Consider the following 19147-nt stretch of genomic DNA (forward strand, 5'->3'; position numbering starts at 1 on the left):
GAACATGCAAAAACCAGCATAAACTGGTCATTGCATGATATATTAGCAAATTATGGGTTCTAACTTTTTATTAGAGTATATAAAAAATGTGCATTTCACTTCATTTTTCCTTATAATATGAGACTAAACTGAAAAAAATTCCAGAATGGATAAAGAATTGGTTTGTTGAGATTGGCAGCAGTAAGGAACTGGAAAGTTTACATTAATTTTCTTTTTCCCTTATTTTCTTTTTTTTTTTTTTTTTTAAGAGGCACACACAAATAACCTGACTAAATTACACCATGCCCTTTATACCTACTCTGTGCTTTTACAAGTACCTCTCCCAGAAACAGTTAGTCTTGGCTGCACTAGCAAATCCTTCTATGTGTTAGTTAGAATCAGGAAAGATTTCAAAGTTAGTAGTCCTAACAGAAGTTTAGATTTCATCATAAATTTGAATTTTTGTCCAAGTTCATGGTGTAGAAACATACCACAGATAAACACGCAAAGATACAAAACTCTGTCCTGAAGGCCTGGCAAAATTTCTTTCTGGACCAATAATACTTCCTTTTAATCTTCTTGGCCCTTGGAGGCCTACTCAATTGCAGTTCAGTGTGCTCCAACAAACCTTTTCTGGGGAGGTGGTTTTGGAGGAATTACTTTCACTGAAACACCTGAAAAATCTTATCACAGTTATAAGCCACTATTAACAAGAAACACATCTTATGATAGTTCCAGTAAGAAATGGAGTACCATTACCCCATGTGCTTGTGTTTACCTCCAGGCACGGATCTCACACATAGCCTGGCAAGCAAATACTAAATTATTGAATTTTCATGGACTAAACAAAGTAACAGCAACTATACCTATTTGCAAACAAGTTGCAATCACACCCCAGTAGCCTCTGATAGCCCAGTCATGAAGAATCAAGTTACTAATGTTTGATGGATTATAGAAAATGTGTCTTATACCTACAGAATAAGTCCAAAGTACTGCATAAACTAAGACAGAAAAATTCCTTGGGCACAATGAGGCAAATTGAAACCGGAGAAAAAGGAGAACTTTATTAGCTTAAGAGAACACCTTTACAGCTAGATACTGAAAACATTGTGCTGGTTCCTAATTATTCAGACGCATATTTCTCTGAATAAAGTCCTCAGGAACTGTCTGGTCAAGGCCACCCATTTAGTTCTTAAATTTTCACCATTTGTCCATAAAGTGCCTGTTCACTTTCCATGTTCAGTGTCTCCTACACAGCATGAAAAAGTGGTGTAAATGCAGCCCAGTCCAGCATGGAATGCACTGAACAGCTACTTTTGTTATCATCTGAGGAAAAGACAGATTTTGGTGGGGGGTGGGTAGGAACAGGGCCCCTGCTCATAAACCAGAAGAACAAAGAAGTGGTGTTAAGCAGAGCTAATACTTATCTACCTAATTCACTCTCATGATGAGAAACATGGTTCCACTTCAGTCCTAAAGAGTAACTGGTGGACTTTACAGCACACATACAACTGCACTGAAGTTACCCTAAATGGCAAAATACAGGTTTCCACATGGATGCTTAGATCCTTCCCCACTGTTTGCTGGAGTGGAGCCTGGCAGGCTGAAGTGTCTCTCAGGTCCATATTGAAGCTGCCATGGTGCAGCCAGGGAAGCTGGAAACTCTGATAGTGCACAGACCTCCCTCAAGGACTCTGCCTGCCTCCATCATGCACCACAAAAAGCACATCCCTTCCCAAGAGCTGAGGCTGCTGACAAGCTCATGAAGGAGGTTCACTATCTTACTGACTTGAGCTCTTTGTTGGATACTGGATCAAGAAGACACAATAAAAAAGATAATACTCAGATCCTAGAAAACAGAATACCTTGTTCACCCAACAGTCAGTCAGATTATAGATGGTATTATCTGATCACATCAGATGGAGTGAGAAATGTTTCTTTTTAAGTCCAATAGTGAGTGGCAACCTACTTGAGAGTGTACCCAGTGTGACTGATCCTAATTACTGTGCTCTAAACAGAAAGTAAGATTATGCTTCATACACAAACTAAGTTAGCCGCATATACTGAAATAGTAAATTCCCTTTAAAAGGCAGTCAGAATTATTCTTTTCAAAGACATAAAACACGAGTTTTTTTAAGCAGCACAGAAATCCCATAAAGCTAACAGGAGTACTATCTCAATGATTCTGAATTTACTACAATGGAAAAAAAATAGGCAAGAGGATGCCATAACATTCCGTCCTTCTGTTGTTACTCTCTTTCTAATAGAAACTTGGCACATTATTTCTGATGCAACTGCAACAAACTCAATTTTTCTTCTATTTTTTTTTTGTGTGTGTGTGTCTGTGAAGGAGCATAAAAATGCTTTTACCTCAGTTGCTCAAAGTTTTGGTTATGATTCAAGCATCTCAAAATATTGAAAATAATTGCAACATTATGTGCTGCCAGCATTTGCAGTACAAAACTCTGTGTCTTTCTCACACTTTATTTAAAAAAGAACATTTTGCACCTCAATAGCTAGTTGTGGTTTTGAATCATAAAGCACTAAGGGTTTTGATCTGTTCTGCTTCCCACCCCTTCAGTCTCATTTTTCTTGTGGCTTAGAACAAAATATTAATGCGACTCATCTGTCATAAGTAATTTTCATATCCTCTACCTTCTATTTTGGTGTGTGATTAGACAAATGTTGTAGGTATGTAAAATTATTTGTGGGGCTTTTTTATAATGGAAGATATGAATCACAGGTACTTAAGGCAAAAAAGAGAACAATGTCAGGAGAAAAGTGAATTATAAATGAAAGCAACTTGTATATATTATAATTAATAAATACTTTAAAACATGCTATTTCAGTTTGCTATTTCTTAGTATTAAATATTACAGCTATCATCTCTGGAACTTCTTGTAAAAGGAAGTAATAAATGAGAACAAAACCCTGAGTTTATGGACTGTCTTACCCAAAGCGAGTCCAAACTTTGATACCAAAACATTTGCAAGGACACTAATTATACTTGGAAAGCTGGAATTCAAAACTGCAAATATCAGTTCCAGAGTGTTAATGTTTTCTGGTACAGTTAAGGAAATCCTATGTAGTATGCTACTTTCAAAAAAGGCAATTATGTGTATATACTCCCTTAACTTTTCTCCAGAGTAACCTTCTACCTCACAGTAGTACTTTCTCACAAAAAAACCCTTAAAAATTCCCTAGAAAACAGAACAATCAATCAGTACAGAAGTGATTTTGCTACAGAAGCATTTCCAACACTTGACCAGATTATTCTTTCCTCCCTCAAATAGCAGACTGAAATATTTTACTAAGTGGATCCAGTTCAGTGCAAGCTTCATTCCACGAAAGCCATATGCACTTGGGCTGAATACTGAATCAGCAGGACTTAAATGCCTGCTTAAAATAGAAGTTTTATTTCTGTGACTACTTAAATTAACTAGGGATCATGCTGTTTCTGTGCTAAGAGAGAGAATACAGTGATTTTGTGATTTTCTACCTTTCTGCTTTTGTCTTTCTGCATTTGAATTACAAACAGAAAATGTTGTTTTCCACAATTAACACCTGTAGGTAGCAGAGTGGAAAGGAGACAAGACTGCAAGCCACCTCACTACCTTTGAAGTTTAGTACACAGAATTGTACTAATCGTACTAACTGAAGATTAGTACACAGAAAATAAGTTCTCTCCTCTCCTTTCAGATACAATTTTGCACAAAATTATTCTTAAAAGCAGAGCAATGAAATAAAACGCTATCAGTCGGGAAATTCAATGCTTAAATGTTCTCTTAGGAATGATTTCTCTCATTCTCCTCTCTCTCATATTCCCTTCCTCCCTTCCTTCTCAGGATTTATTTTCTCCATAGCAAAGAAAGACTTGTTGCTTCAAGTTGCTCACTTCATGGCTTGTACTTGGGATTTCTCCCAGTAGTCCTAATCTCTATATCAGGATCTGCACGTGACTGAAACAACATAGGGAAGACAGCAATTGTATCAGTAGGAAATCTTTCAAGATACTATTTTTTCAAGTTAAAAGAAATTATCTCACAGTGCCCCCGACGAAGGAAAATGACTGAGATCTGACTAAATGGCTTTGGGATGCTGAATGCTCGCTTTATTAAAACTATATTTTATTACATTATACTATATTAAAGAGATGTATACTATACTACATCGTACTTACTTCTAACTTCCAACTTCTCTCCTAACTGAAAAACTCGTGATTCTCTGCCTGAGAGTCCCAACCCACACACATGGATCCAACTGGTCACCACGGGTAAACAATCTCCAGAATACATTCCACATGGGCACAAACACAGGAGCAGCAAATGAGATGAGAATTGCTTTAAACTCTGTGCTTCTCCAGGAAAAAAATTGAGAGAGAGAATTATGTCTCTCTCTGTTCAGAGATTGTGAATGCCACCTCTCACCATTACAGGTTATCACTTCTGAAAGTAGTGAAGCGGAGGAATGCACATCAAGTGATTGGTCTCAGAACACAAGGAGCTGGGGGAAAAAAAAAAAATTAATGTTAAATAAAGCATCTCGAAGCGGCCAGGAGCTCTCCTAAGAAGAATCTGTGGGAGCCTATTGAGTGATCTACTAGAACTGGAATTTATCTTTTTATTTGTTACACTGTGTAGCAAAACCAAACTCCCAGCTGAGGGCATCCTTGGAGCAGACAAGGCAGGCAGGGGTAGCAGAGGTGGTGTGGGATGGTGAAAGATGTGAGAGTGAAAGGTGGGGATTGAGTGGCCTCTGTGTGAGGAAGTTTAAAGGAGACAGGGCACTTTTTCTGCTCATGAAGCTGCTTCTCCTCCTTGTGACCCCTTCTTTTCCTTCAATTCTTTCCTCGGAGGGAAGACAACCAGAGACCTCTCCTTTACTTCCATTGTTTCCAACATCACCATCTATACATTTTTCTGTTCTTTCTTGATTGTCAAGGAGGGCTCAGTCCTGTTTTGGAGGGGTGGGAACTAGGCCAAGACAAGGGCAGAAAGGCAGAGAAATCCTGCTGCAGATAAATGGACAGATATGACTGCTGCTGTCCTCTGGTACACACTGGCACTCCTTTACCCTTTCCCTAATCCCACAAAGGTAGTAACCCCAGCATGGATGGTACAAAGAGGAGGGAAGAATGAGCTGTTTGGCTGAAACACCTAATCCCTCTCTCCTCAGTCACAGGCAAAGTAGCTGCCATCCCCTTCAGTCTGGCAGGTTTCCATTTTGCTAAGTGTTCAAAGCTACTTCTGACTTGGTGACTTTCCGTCATTCACTCAAGAAGCTGAGCCAAAGCCCCAACCTTAAATATCTGCAAGTTGCAGAGAAGTTTGTATCCCAAGCTGAACTGCAGAGCACAGAGGTGTCTCTAAAAGTTCTGATAGGGTGTAGATGTGTTCTGAATTACTGCCTCATCCTTTGAAGCAGAAGGCCTGTTTGGCAGGATAAACAAGAACCTACTCTTCAGAAAACTAGGAAGCAAATGACAACTAAAGTTCTGCATAACACATTGGCAGTTTCTGCTCTTCAGGCTTTAGAGTCCTTCCAGAAAGGTGGCAAATACACATTTCCTTGTACAGCTCCAATGAATTGGATGAAACAAATTACAAATAATCCAAGCTACTCAGGCATATCTCCTATTGGTTCCCCAGGTGATCACATATCTCCTAAACTGCACCCCAAACTCATCAGGGATCTGCTTGCAAGAGAGGGGTGGAGTCAGGAGGAAATCAACACAGATTATCTGTAAAAGTAAGGTTCAATTGGAGACCAGATTGGTATTGCCAGAAAACTTATCCTGCTATCATTAAAGAGATTTTTTAAAATAAATTTTACACTAGAGATCAGAAAACTTTGTCATGATTAATCTAATCCATAGTCTAAGACAAAAGGCCTGAAAAGCAGCCAGTTTCTATCTGAAAGGGGTTTGGGCTTTGAGAGGAAGGTGCCTACCCGACTGCTATGATGCAGCAGCTCTCAGAGCCTGTGCTGTGACTAGGTGGGTAGCTGAAATCAACAGAAGGGAGAAACAGATTCCAGCCAGCAATCAGAAAATCAGGGGCTGGGTGGAAACAATGTACCATGGAGGTACTGGGGCTAATGTTTGGAGATCTCCTTTCTGGCAGAAAACTCTTTGCTGTCTAGAAAATTCAAGCCTGTTTTGTTAAAATGCATTGTTCTGAGAATAATTTAACTAGTTCTTTTTACAGATTTGAGAGACCTTACAATAGCCCTGCTGTGGCATTCAGATGAAACAGGGTAGTGGGCACACTTCAAACAGACTTGAATAAATCTGAGATAAAACAGTCATGCAGGTTTCCTTGGGAACTCAGTACTCCTCCCTTTCCAAATGCTTCCTGCCTCTAAGGTTTGCATGGTCTCTTGGGGGCCAGGCCACCCAGGGCAGAGCTGCCTGGGGTCCACTGGGTGCTGGGGTACAGAGCACTGCCGCAGCACAGCCTTGCAGAGGTCAGGAGTAGTGTTCTTGAATTTGCATTTTCCCCTGCCTGATAAAATGCTTAAAGTAAATGGAGAGATACCTTTGGGTGTGTTTGGCTCCTTGGAGTTACTCTGGTGGGAAACCACTGGCTCTGGAGGGCAAAAACATAGGCAAGGAAGCTCTAGGCCAAACACGTCAATTTTCAACCACAAAGCAAATCAGTACACCAAGAGCGATCACCCTGCTTTTCCATGAGCTGGATTGCCCATGGCTCCCTATGGGACAGATGCTGAGCAGTGCAGCGCATGGTGAGCAGCTGAGGGAAGGGGCTATGCATAGAGGTGCAGGGCCCTCCCCAGCTCTGATCCAGCACAGCACTCGAGGATGTGCTCACTCCAACTGCACGCTCATCCAGAATTGTCCATCCACAACTGAACCCTAAACAGCTCGATGGCAGCTGAACCCAAAAAATCACAGAAACTCTTCCCAGTCATGTCAATGGGATTTGTGTCAGGCAAAGCACATAGGACCTGGTAGCAGCTGTGTGAGAATAATCAGAATATAAAACAGAAAAGCAGATTTTATTTTGTATAGAACACCAGCATTGTCTGTGGCTCCCCTTGTTAGTATCCTCACATTATGAGTGCAGCAATGCTTGGGACTTTGGTAGTTTCCAAGCACAATGCCTCTTGGGAACTACTGATTTTATTAACGCATTGCATGAAAGGGTTTATATGTACATTTTCATGGGCAAGACAACATGGGGAAATATAAGATTAGGTAAATTTTTTTCATCTGTATTTCAGACTGATAATTTTATACCTTGTAATCTGAAAAAAGTTATGCTGTGTCTCTGTAGAAGGGTGGAAACAAGGCTCAAGGCACTTTTGAAATCCAAACCCATAATTTGATTTACAGCATAATTATTAAAGGATTGCCAACAAAAACACGGAACACTAGGATTTTTGGTCCATATTCAAACTGCTACATCAGTTTTCACAAACACTAAATAACTAAAAAGGCTACTCAGAGTGAATGAGTTGCCAGGTTTTCATACTGCTGAAGAGTAGACCTTGAATAAGAAGCTGGAATAGGGAATTAAAAGACTAGGTTAAGCCACTATGTTTGAAAATTTTGACTAATGGTTCTTAATGTTTCTGGGGAGGTAAAAAAAGGATATTATGCTCATACATTTCTTAATAGCTTTTTTTTCCCCCTAGGACCAACCTAAAACCAGCAAAGTAACACCAGGCCTAACACAATCAGGAAATCTGTGTCTCTTAGAGTGAAAAGCAGCCAACCTGTCCGTCTTCTGCCCTGTCCCAAAACCTCAATGTAAGTAAGCTTTGCAGTGTTAGCTTTTGTAATGTAAGCTTTGCAATCCTAAGAGAGTTCTATGTAATGCCAAAAACAAAGCACAATGGCTTAAAACTGAAGTTGTCTTAAAGCCATTATCTACACAGGATTTAATAAGTTCTTCAAGTGTTTGCTATACACCAAAGCTTTTGAATTTTGACTGGAAAATTATAGGGCACATAAATTTTCTTGATCATCCTCAGCAACACTTTTTATCATAGATAAAGAAATCTACCCTTTCAGTCATTCTCCATTTTTTGATAGGAGAGAACATATATGGCATTTGGCATATTTGTGTTCCTGTAAAGAAGATTGGTTTTATCCTGGAACTAGAGTGAGCCATGCTGTTGATGTGCTTTTGTTCCCCAAAATGCCTATGTAGATGTGTCCACTTCCAGATGTATGTACATGCTAAAATAAACAGCAGTAACATTCATTGAGAAATCCATACTTAATACGATGTTTGATTTAGCTCACTAATGGGAAGAATATGTTAAGCATCATTCCAAGCCTTAATGGAAAACTTTCTGACAACGAGACATTAGCTCATACTGTCCACGGTCATCTTATGCCCTTGAGTATAGTTTGTTATCATGTGTGACTTTTGGAAGAAAAAACGCATTATTGCTTAACAAGTTGCATTGCAGTAGTGTCCTGCACTGTTTTGGTTTCTAGAAAGCTAATGAATTGAAAGAATCCATATGGTAAGAATTCATCATGGAAATCCCTCTGACTTTCCGGACATCTTTTAAGGAGAGTGCCACACTCAGTAGCATTTCTCACTTGCAGAGAAGTCACACGTGATTTGTCTGAGACGAAAAACCAACAGGGTCACACAAACATGGAAACCCCCTGGGGAGCTCTGAACTATAAACCCTGTGGGGTGGACTGGTGCAGTGACAGGATTTTACGATATCTGGCCACTCCATGGCTGGAGCTGTCCCTGGTAACTGTGTTTACCCAGCATCAGCAGCTGTGACCTACCCTACATCAGGTGCTAGAAAAGTCTAACAAGAGAAAAAAGAAGGAACAAAAAGAGGAAAAAAAAATGCTCAAGACTCTAGCCCACAAACTACTGACAGAGAATAAAACACTTCTCAGTTTTTACATTCTCCAAGAGCATCCATAAAGTTTTAGAGCCCATCCACTTAAGAAAATATCCATCCAATAATGTCAGTGGATTCTGATAATTCAGCTGTAAAGTTTCTGTAGCAGTTGATGAAAAGACTGTATAACAACTCTGCTCAGTTCATTAGTAATTTCTTCAAACCTTTCAATAAATATCTTCTGGTGTTACATAATATAGATCACTTTTTAAAAGTATTGAGTTTTCAGTGATTTAGAGTCCTTTATTACAACAGGTGAAACTGTAATATAAGCTATTAAATATAGCTGCTAGACAGAAAAAAGCAACAGTTAAGCTAAGCATTACAAATTAGCACCCACTACTTTTCATGAGTGGCAAAATTGCTTTGAGAAAAAAAAAAAAACTGTCCTCAACAATTCACGGATATCAGGGAACAGAGAATTAAGGGGAAAACAAAAAGAGGTTGAAAGTTCTGGAAAATATTGTTATTTCCTTTTTTTTCTTCTAATCTGTTCCAGTGAATGGAGAAGAATTCCAGCAAAACATTCAGATCTGGATAGAAATATACTTCTAAGGAAAAGGAAACAAAGCCCTCTATCTGTAGCAAGAATACAGAAAATTTTCAGACTTGAGCATCAACTGGCAGATAGACCTGAAAGGCATTTGGGTCAAATAGAAGCCCTGAGCTGCTACCAAAATCAACAGTCTAATTGTCTCAGCTGAAACTGGGACTTAGCTGTTGGGTTTCCTGTAACTAAATCTAGCCACAAACAGCTCTGTGAACTTTTTCCTCCAATAATAAAATAAAATACAGCAAAATTAAGATAAATACAAGAGACAATGAAGATGAGTATATAGTTCCCAACATAAGGAGGAGAGCAGATGTTAGAGAAAACTCATGAAGATATCAAAATAGTTCTTGTCAGTTCTAAATGGTTGACATGACCTTTCTTTAAAAATAAACAATCAAACATCTGAAAGTAATTGCTAGACTAAGGGATTTATTTTATTTAAGTAATAAGGTATTTTAAAAATGTACTTAGAATGTCTAGCTTGCTTCAAATTGCTTTGGTTTTCTACACAATGTCGTGGTAGTCACTACCCACCCAAAAGTGGTATTTTATTAATATTTTAAAATTGAAAAACAACAATTGAAACTAAGAAAGCAAAACTATTCAGAAACATTACCAGAATGCACAGCTTGACTTCAGACACTTTCTAATCTGATCAGGAAGCAAAAAGAAAAAAAAAAAAACCTGTTCTGAATTCAGAGGCACTGAGTAAAGTGATAAGTTAAACGATTTTATGTGGATTTACTGAGGTCGTACCTCAAAATCCAAAGCAAACCTAAGTGACTGAAAGTAATGTTTCAGTTTATACAGTCTGGTATTTTTTGTCTATCCCTTTTACTGTTGAACTGCCTTTTAGGCCTCTCAGTGTATAAACCTCTTGAACATAGCCATCTCCTCTGTGCACAGTTTCCCTCTCATTTTCTCATGCTTTATGTCTCTCCATTCAGACCCTGCTTATCTGATAGTAGGGATTAGTTTACTCGTCTACCTTTTCCCTGTCTGACTTGGGGAGCTGGAAATACTGGAAGATCTTAGTGGAACCTAAACCTCAAATTACTCAAGTATTTATGGAAATGTTACCTTACATTTCCAGGACCATTTATTTTAAAAAGGAGTCAGTTGTTGGACTCCTTCACTCACTCATGAAAACCTAGCTTCAGACTCCTCACAGCAGCTTTGGATGGGAGGAAATTAAAGGAGAATTACAAAAGAAAAATCTTTTCCAAACATAGCAGTATTATCCAATAGCTTAAAAATTTACTTCTCCTGTTGTTGAATGTGGTTTCTTTGAATAATCCAAGCATTATTGTGAATAAACCTAGTGGTTGCTTTTGTCTGTGTTTTGAAGAAAAGGGGCTTGTTTAGGGCTTTAGTAGTGATAATTGACACAAAAAGCTCCAGTACAGAAGAACACATTAAAAGAACAGGATGAACTTGCCTTCATGAATTATTAGAATTGGGGGTGTTGTATAGAAACCTCCTGCATGCTGTTAGTAACCATGATGACAAGTTTATGATCCCAGCCTGTACAGAGCAGAGAAGCTGCTGCTCACTAAATTCTCTGCTTCCAAGCCCCCCTATGCCCTAGACCAACTCACATGAAAAGAACTTGAAGGCAGTAGGCAGCAGATTTTTATTCTGGTAACAGGAAGTTTGTGGAAGACTGAAACAATGTGCTGCTCTGATTTGGGAAACAGTTATACCAAACAATAAATGTTCTTATGGGTTTTGCATTATGCATAAATCCTCCTGTTTATATGCTAAAGCATATGGTTTATAAACATCTAGCTCATTAACAGTCACATATAGAGCATACAGCTGCCATCCATACTTTGCCAATGTTTTCCACACATTTTCCATAGTTTTCACATTCAGAGAAAAGTAACGCTAAGTGAAAAGTCTTCTTTCAAAAGCCTCATTAACATAATGTACCAATGAAATGATTCCTTGTGAACTCAATTTCTTTTGGAAACACCAATGTATTTTCTATGCAGAAGTCTCTCAGGAAATGGTTCATTTTAAGACAGTTTTCTAGACCATAAAGAGTTCAGACACAACTCTATTAATGCCTTTGCCTTGTAAAATTCAATGAATTCTACCACAGTGTGAAATGAAATTTAAAATACAGTCAGAATAATTGCCCATCTAATACTAAGAGTTCAGCTAAAACATTTGTTATATAATTCAACCTTATATTTAGTTTCAAAGGAATTTTATGTAGCTGTCTGGTTTATTTAAATAACTGATTAGGCTGTCCTGTTTTAATTGGCAAAGTTATGCAAATAGCAACGAATATTACAGTTCACAGTAGTCTTCCATAGGAACAAAAGTGGTTGAGGTCTAAAGACACCTCTGGAAGTCACCTTGTCCAATCCCCCTGCTCAGGCAGGGACACCTAGACTGGTTGCCCAGGACCATGTCCAGAAAATTTTTGAATTATTTCCCATTATGAGATTCCACAACCTCCCTCACAACCGATGCGATGCCAGTGTTCAGTCACCTTCAGTTTTCTACTCTCTCTACTCACTCTCACAATTTCTACTTTATACATCTGAAATCTCTGCACTTGTTCTGTCTAACAGTCTAGCTCCTCATTTACAAGGTTGGATGAATGTTGAAGAAAAGGCTGAAATCAGGGATATTTCATTTAAGAAGGTTATGCAGTTCTTTGCTGAATATATTTTGGACCATTTAGTCAGCAGTCACCTGGGTGTTCCTGTGTTAATGGAAGATGATGTAAATGGCGTCAGGTGTGCAGAAGCAAGGATTTGCGACACAACTTGGGAATGTGAGCTACGCCAGCTGATGGCAAAGCTAAGACTTTCTATAGAATATTTTCTGCTTTGGGTGTGAACAGCATATTTCATGCTACTTTGCTTGCATTACAGCCATTTTTAAGCAATCCACAGAATGGAGACTAAGTATTTTGAGTGTGCAAAAGGTCTGGTATGTGTTCAGGTCCCCCCTCCTGTGCAGTGTTTGTGAAGCTATCCCTTTATAAATGACAAACTTGAAAAGACAAAGAAAAGGCAACAGCTTGTAGCCTCTCCTGACAGTGTAAATAGAAATTTGAGTTTAGCAGATGAAGTTCACAGTTTGCAGTGAAGGGTCATAAGGATTTGAAGCATTTTTGGTATTTTGTCTCTGCTGTCTGCTCAATATCAAGCAAATTAAAAACCCCTGATAGACAGCTTCCAATTCTGTATACTTGGCTTTCCTGCTCAGCCTGAAGGAATACACAAAGTTCTGTCTTTGGCATTCTACATTTAGGACACACCATCCTAACAAAGCTTTAACACGTACTCAGTCCCAACTTTTGATGTGACGTTTGGTAAGCTAAAAGGCTTACCCAGCTCAGGTAAGCCCAGTGGTCTGCAATTTTTCTGCTAAAAAATTAGCATGATGAAGAAGAGTTATATAATATGTTAACTCTCAACAAGATATGTTTGGTTTTTCCTAACCATTGTACACACAAAATACATCAAAGACTTATATGAGAAATCTCCTACAATCTGCAGTTGAACCAAATGAGTCTTGGAGGAGTCTGACTTTTTATTGTTATATTATCATTTTTGCCTGCAGCGAGTTCATTCACTCTTCTGGATATTATTAACATCTCCGTTAGGAAAGTTTTAGGTCTGGCCTCAAAAACACTGACAATGACATTTTTATTTCCCAAACTCAATTAAATATATACCAAGGGGAAATTGTTTTCCTGGAGGTATGTAACCTCAGAAATCGGAAGAAGAGTTATATTACTATGTATCTCAGATGTGACTGCAACCACTGCTTTTCGTAAAATCAGTACTTGCTGTATTCAGGACTGAATAAATGGAAATGAATGTGGAAAACGGAAATGCTGTGGAAATGAAAAAAACCCCCAAACTTCTGTATTAATCTTGTCTTTGGGTGCATCTCTCCTGGACTCAGAATATTCAAAGATATCTTAGGAGTGTGATTGGGATTAAATAGTAAACATAGGACAGAGGGTGAGCCAGGTATTGGCTGAATTTTTTTGCACCTGAATTTTTTTGCAAAGTGTATCCTTTTAATCTCCCAAGTAAGCTTTTTCTTTGTCTTCCTAACTTCACAACCTGTGGCATATCTCAGCATGCTCATTTATGAGGAGATTTTTGTGCACACTGTGAGTGCCAAACACCCAAGCCCACTTTGTGTCTACAGGTGCTGAACATGCCTGGTGGGATTTTCCCTGTTCCTCCCACAGGCATACTTGACAATGTCATGAGGGATCTATTTCCAATCTCAGATGCTGACGTACTTTGCACACTCAGCCAGAATACTCATTCCAGTCACTGTGCAACTTATTCTTTCATATCCTTCTTGAGACACATATTTTTATACCTTGAGATATGAATTTCTTTACGGTACCTAAAACCTGATGTCCCTTGTACCTAGCTCAGAAGTTTCATTATCCGCATGAGTAACAGTGGTTGTGAACAGCTGAAGATTTACGGTCTTGCCAGACAGTCCTCCTTTGACTTCCCTCTCCTTTTTATTTCCTCTCCCCTCTCACTTTTTACCTAGATATGGACAATTTTTCTCTGAGATTCAGAATTGCTGAATGGAACAGAAAAGACGCCTGAATGTAGGTGTTTCCTCCTCCTACCATGGCCAGATGTGTAACACAAACACCATTTCCCACTGTGATTAAACTCAGCCAGGAATGGATATGGCCCCTAAATGGGAGTTATAATGCATAGGAACTGCAGACACAATCAAACTTTGTTCTCTTTTTCCCCTAAATCTAGAATGCTTAAGATCAAAGGGCTGATGCTTACCATTTTCGACTCACCAGCAGAAAAATCTGCAGATTTTGCTGTGCTCAGAGCAAAGCACATTCCAACACGATGTATTTCCATGATAGCTAGAAAACAAAGCCTTTTGACAAATGAGAGTCTAAAAAGTTAAACACAATCTAAAAGACAGGAAGGCAGAAACGACTAAAATGAAAGGTATTTCTTAATGCTTAGTTTATATATTTGCCTTCACCAACACAAGGAATACAGTGCTTGTAATGAGCTCTCTGTAGTGATCAAAGTACCTGAAAGAAAGGCAGACTCTCCTCATTCAAGGGCACAGGAAAACACTGTGTCTTAAAATACGATTTTACCTTTACCAGAAAAAAATCTTTCATTTATCACAACACTGATGCACAACAGCTGTGCATCAGCCAACACGGCCCACAGCACCTATATAAAGGACAGTTATGTGAGCATGTTTTTATTACTTTGCTTTTCTTCTTTGAAACACAAGAGCGTTAGACCTGTGTCTGTGCTGAGCAGATGGCTCACGCCACCTGCAGGGCAACTTCAGTACCGAGACGTGCCTGCTCCCGAGGAGCACCCGTGAAAACCCAATGCAGTCTCCATCCTTATCAAAAATTGCTCCAACAGACATTTGAACTGGCTGTAGCATCTATAAGAAACATTTGATCTTCAGATGCTACACCATTTGGCATTCAGTGTGCTTTATTTTATAAATATACTTTATAAATATTTTTTTAAAACCCCATTTTTATCTTGGCTACAGATAAGTTTACAAAGACATCTAATTCTCCTTTGTTATTGCCACAAATTAGTTACGGTGACTGTATCTGGAGTTAGAAAAATTATGCAAGATGGGTTTTAAATGGCAAACCCATTCTGTTGACTACAGACTGCAGTAGGGAGTCTAAAAAACCCCAAAGTTTACAAAGCTGCAATTGCCCCTAAGAGCTGATCATCCCTGAACTGCCCTGTGCAGTGTTTGCATTAAGCCAAGATGAATCCCAGAGTGCAGCTTTGGTGCTAAAGAGGAAAATGTCTTGGTTTATAGCTGTAGAAACAGTACCCTTTCCTCAGGACTAACGCTTTTGCCTTTACAGAACAGCGCAAGTACCAGCCTTCCCAGGGCTTTCAGAGGCTCATTTCTATCACCCATTTCAGCTCTCTTTTTGCTCATTAGCACTACCTAGTCCTTAAGTCATAACAGGTCACCTCCAAAAGCAGGTCACAGGCTGAGCTGCTGAGCTTGAAGGTGGGGCCACTGATGGTGGTAGGAGTCCTTCTCCCTAGAGCAAAGGGTTAATCCTCTGGGACACCAGCCCCAGGCTGGCTTGCTTTGCCACGCTGGGAGAGGGTGGGGGTGGAGGAGCCAGAAACAGCATAGGTGAAGACACAGGGACTGCAGCACTCCTTCCCCACCCAGGCAGAGCACTGGAAACAGCCTGTGGTAGGAGACCAGTGCATGCTGCAGACATGGCCTCCCCATGCATTTTACCCAAATTATGCCTTGCTTTGTCTTGTCTTCTTTCAGCAAACCAAGCTTTTTATGGCATGACAAGGACTTACATGATTAAAACAAAAAACTATTCCAGACCATACTACACTGTTTTCTCTCTTTTAATGTACTAATCTGCAGCAGGTCCGTGTGATTTTTGGTCAGTGCTTCTTTAGTCTCTTCACCTCCTACTCCCCAAGACTTCTGCAGTGTCTCAGTGTATGCGGTATTGGAAAGTTGGCAGTAAGGAGGGCCCCCTTCCTATTTGTCAGGAGATAAATGAGCTACAAACATGAAGCACTGGTTCTGTTCAGCCATGATATCCCAATTTCACACATGGACACTGCCATTGATGCAGTGGAGGATTCTTTTACACTACTCAGAGATGAGCATCAGGGCCTAAACTTTACTCCTCTCTCACAAAAGTGTAGAGTTATTGTAAAGTTTCCTTACAGTAAGACGTTCTTGACAAATGTCTTTCAGGAAACAACTCTTTTGCATCTCACAGCCTTGAAGAGAACCTGAAGAAATGTGTCTGCTCATCAAGACTGACTTGTGGTCTCTGTGTGGCTTTATTTGAAGTCAGAGGTTCAGAGACACCTGTTAACAGTCACCTGCAGGGACTGTAACCTGTGGGAAACAATACAGTGCATAAAAGAGCTTACTGCCACACTTAGTGTAAATTCATTTGGGAAAAGTGTAAGCCAGTAATTCCTTAGTTTTCTTGGGGCAGCATGTTCTCCTAGGAGATGGGAACAGTATTTCACAATTACCATTTTCTAACCCATTTCCCTCCATAACTGTAGGAAGAAAGAATATCTGATGAGAATAGTAAACATATATGTGCCTGTTTCACCATTCTGAATCAGGGTACCAGCCCCACATTCACATATAACAACTCTGGGAGGCTGTGTTTCATCTGCAATAAAAAGCACTGGCTTATCTGCACACTAACATTTCAACTCATTTACAATGTGCATCCTTTGGCAGCACACAGCTTAACAAAGTCATAGAAATGTATTTTAAAATGTGGTAAAATTCAAATTGGGATTTTTTTGAGAAGCATCTGTGTTAAAATGACAATTACAGTGTTGCATTTCTTCACAAGACAATTCAATTTAGGATTATTATTTTCAGTCAGTGAGGCATCATCACCAAGAGTGGACAAGACTGAACTATGAGAAAGTTCAAAGCATCTTAGTAATGAGTTTAATATATTTGGAAGCCCTGGATCCTCCTGTGCTATTTTTTTTTTTCGCGCTAACTTTCTGTGCTTGGACAAAGATCAAACGTTGTTGTGTAGCCAGCACACAAATATGCATGATCACTTTGGTGAAATTATAAAAAAGGCTAACATCTAACTTGTCCATTTCATGTTATTTGGTTAAATAATGATGTAATTAAATGGGTTTTAGTACCAAACCCATATGTATCCATTTACTTTTAAACTTTTTTCCTCCCTAATTTACAAAATAATGATTTTGTTAGAGAATAAAATTCAATGAGCTTCACATGTAACTGGTGGAATTCTGCAACTCAATGATTTCTTCATAACAATGGGAAGAGAAGCTTCAGCACACAGATAGTGTAGCAGATTGATTGCAGCAGTGACACTTGGACTGCAGAGCTCCAAGCAGGCCAATGAGGCATAGCCTTTTCCACAGGTATGAAGTGGGTTTGCTGGTGGCATCAGCTAACCCATGGTGAAGGATAGGAGTGGAACATTTATAGCCCTACTTCCAGCTAAACCAAGAAATCTTTGGAGTATGATTGTTGATTTCATGAGTGTTTAAAGAAAACTTCTGCAGGCAATGGGATGCACATGCATGTTTTCTTAGGAGTTCCTTGTAAAACAATAGTCAAGTCTGAACACATGTATCTTTAATGTGAAAGGTTTACATTACAGGTTCTTTCCTCATTCTCCTACTGCCTGTAGGTCTGTACATCAACAGAGACATCCAAAATCTGCTTTCATTTAATTAAATGGGATCTTTGTTGCCAGTTGAAAAAAAAAAAATCAGATATATGAAATAATGTCTGTTCTCATTATATTTCCAGCCCAATTTCCAGGAAGACTTTGGGATAGTTTTGAATAGATGATAAGAATGATAAGAAAATCATTTCCTTAAAAGAAAATAATAAAAGGCAAGCAACACTCCCACTTATCTTCCAACTCTTCCCTCTTTGGAAAATTTTCTTTTAGCTCAGAGGGGCTAGGCTAGTGAAGCTGTTCATCTGGGGCATCCCATTAAGTGTCATAACTAGCAAGATAAGTTGCAGTAAAATGGACTCAGTAACAATCACTGTTGTCCACTTCAAAGCAGATACATTAACCACTCTGATAATTTCTACAGCAGAATACCAATATCAATAAATAAGGTGCATGCAGAAGTTGGGACTCAGTGATATTGGTTTTTCTCCTTATAAATGGAAGTTACCTCCACTGCAGTCAAAATGCTTCTATAACTGAGAACAGAATCTGGGCCTGTAGTGGATACCTGTTTATTTAGCTGCAAAATAGCTGGTCAGGGTTTGGGTATTTTTAAGTTAATACAAACCAGAGTGATTCTAATTTTACTGCCTGAAAATGGTAATTTCATAGATCTAAACTGACGTTTCTTCCTTGCCAAAATATTTTGCACTGGCACTTACTGCTGGAAAGACTAATTTTTTTTTCTACTGCCAAGACTTGAGTAAATGTCAGCCAAATTATTCAGTTCTTAATTGAGCAAAATACTCATTGTAGTTTTGCTTGATTAGGAAAAACAGGCTACAGTCTACTGCATGGTTAACTGTCTGAGTATGTATAAGTTGAGATTAATTTTAAAATATTTAACAACTAGAAAGTTGTATACAGGTTACAGTTCTTATTGAAATTAATGGGGTTGTCTACATATGCTAAACTGCCTGTCTGCACAAGTGACCAGTACTGCAACTCCTGAGTTTCACAAGCTTCTAATGTTGCTAATTGTTACATGGAAGTAATTAATAGAATTACTTGGGAAAAATCTATTCCAGATCACGTAGTGGCACAAATTACTGAACTCTAGGAAATATACTTTTTACTTTACAAAATAGATATTCACCAGTATAATCAATGCACAGGAACCGGTGTGACACAACTTTCTCAAAGTTAAAGTCTCTACTGCACGCAGTTTTCCATCACGCCTGTTCAGATTTCTGCATTTTATCTGTGTAACAGATCCTCCCAAGGAGAATTACTAGACCTTCATAGTCAGGAGGTTTCATAAAGTATTAAACTTCAGCAATCATTTTTTGCCTGAGGCAGACAAGGGAAAACTAGACAGGAAATTCTTCAACAATATTGTGTTAATAATTTTGCATTTATAAATGAAAAATAAGTAGGTTTGTCTTCTCTTCCATAACAGTTATCACTGGGCTATGAATGCCACAGCACTGTTGTATAGTCAAAAAACA

The 19147-nt window shown here is 38.9% G+C and overlaps 1 protein-coding gene across 1 annotated transcript in view; it reads left to right on the forward strand.

The window, feature by feature from the left end:
• COL8A1 (collagen type VIII alpha 1 chain) overlaps positions 1 to 19147 on the forward strand; it is an 87465-nt gene that overhangs the window by 48581 nt on the left and 19737 nt on the right. Inside the window, exon 3 of the mRNA XM_059837927.1 lies at positions 7636 to 7750. The gene's annotated coding sequence lies outside the window, so the exon portion shown is untranslated. The remainder of the gene's footprint in view (positions 1 to 7635; positions 7751 to 19147) is intronic.

This window comes from Haemorhous mexicanus, chromosome 2, assembly GCF_027477595.1.
Source record: "Haemorhous mexicanus isolate bHaeMex1 chromosome 2, bHaeMex1.pri, whole genome shotgun sequence".
In the NCBI taxonomy this organism is placed as follows: Eukaryota; Metazoa; Chordata; class Aves; order Passeriformes; family Fringillidae; genus Haemorhous; species Haemorhous mexicanus.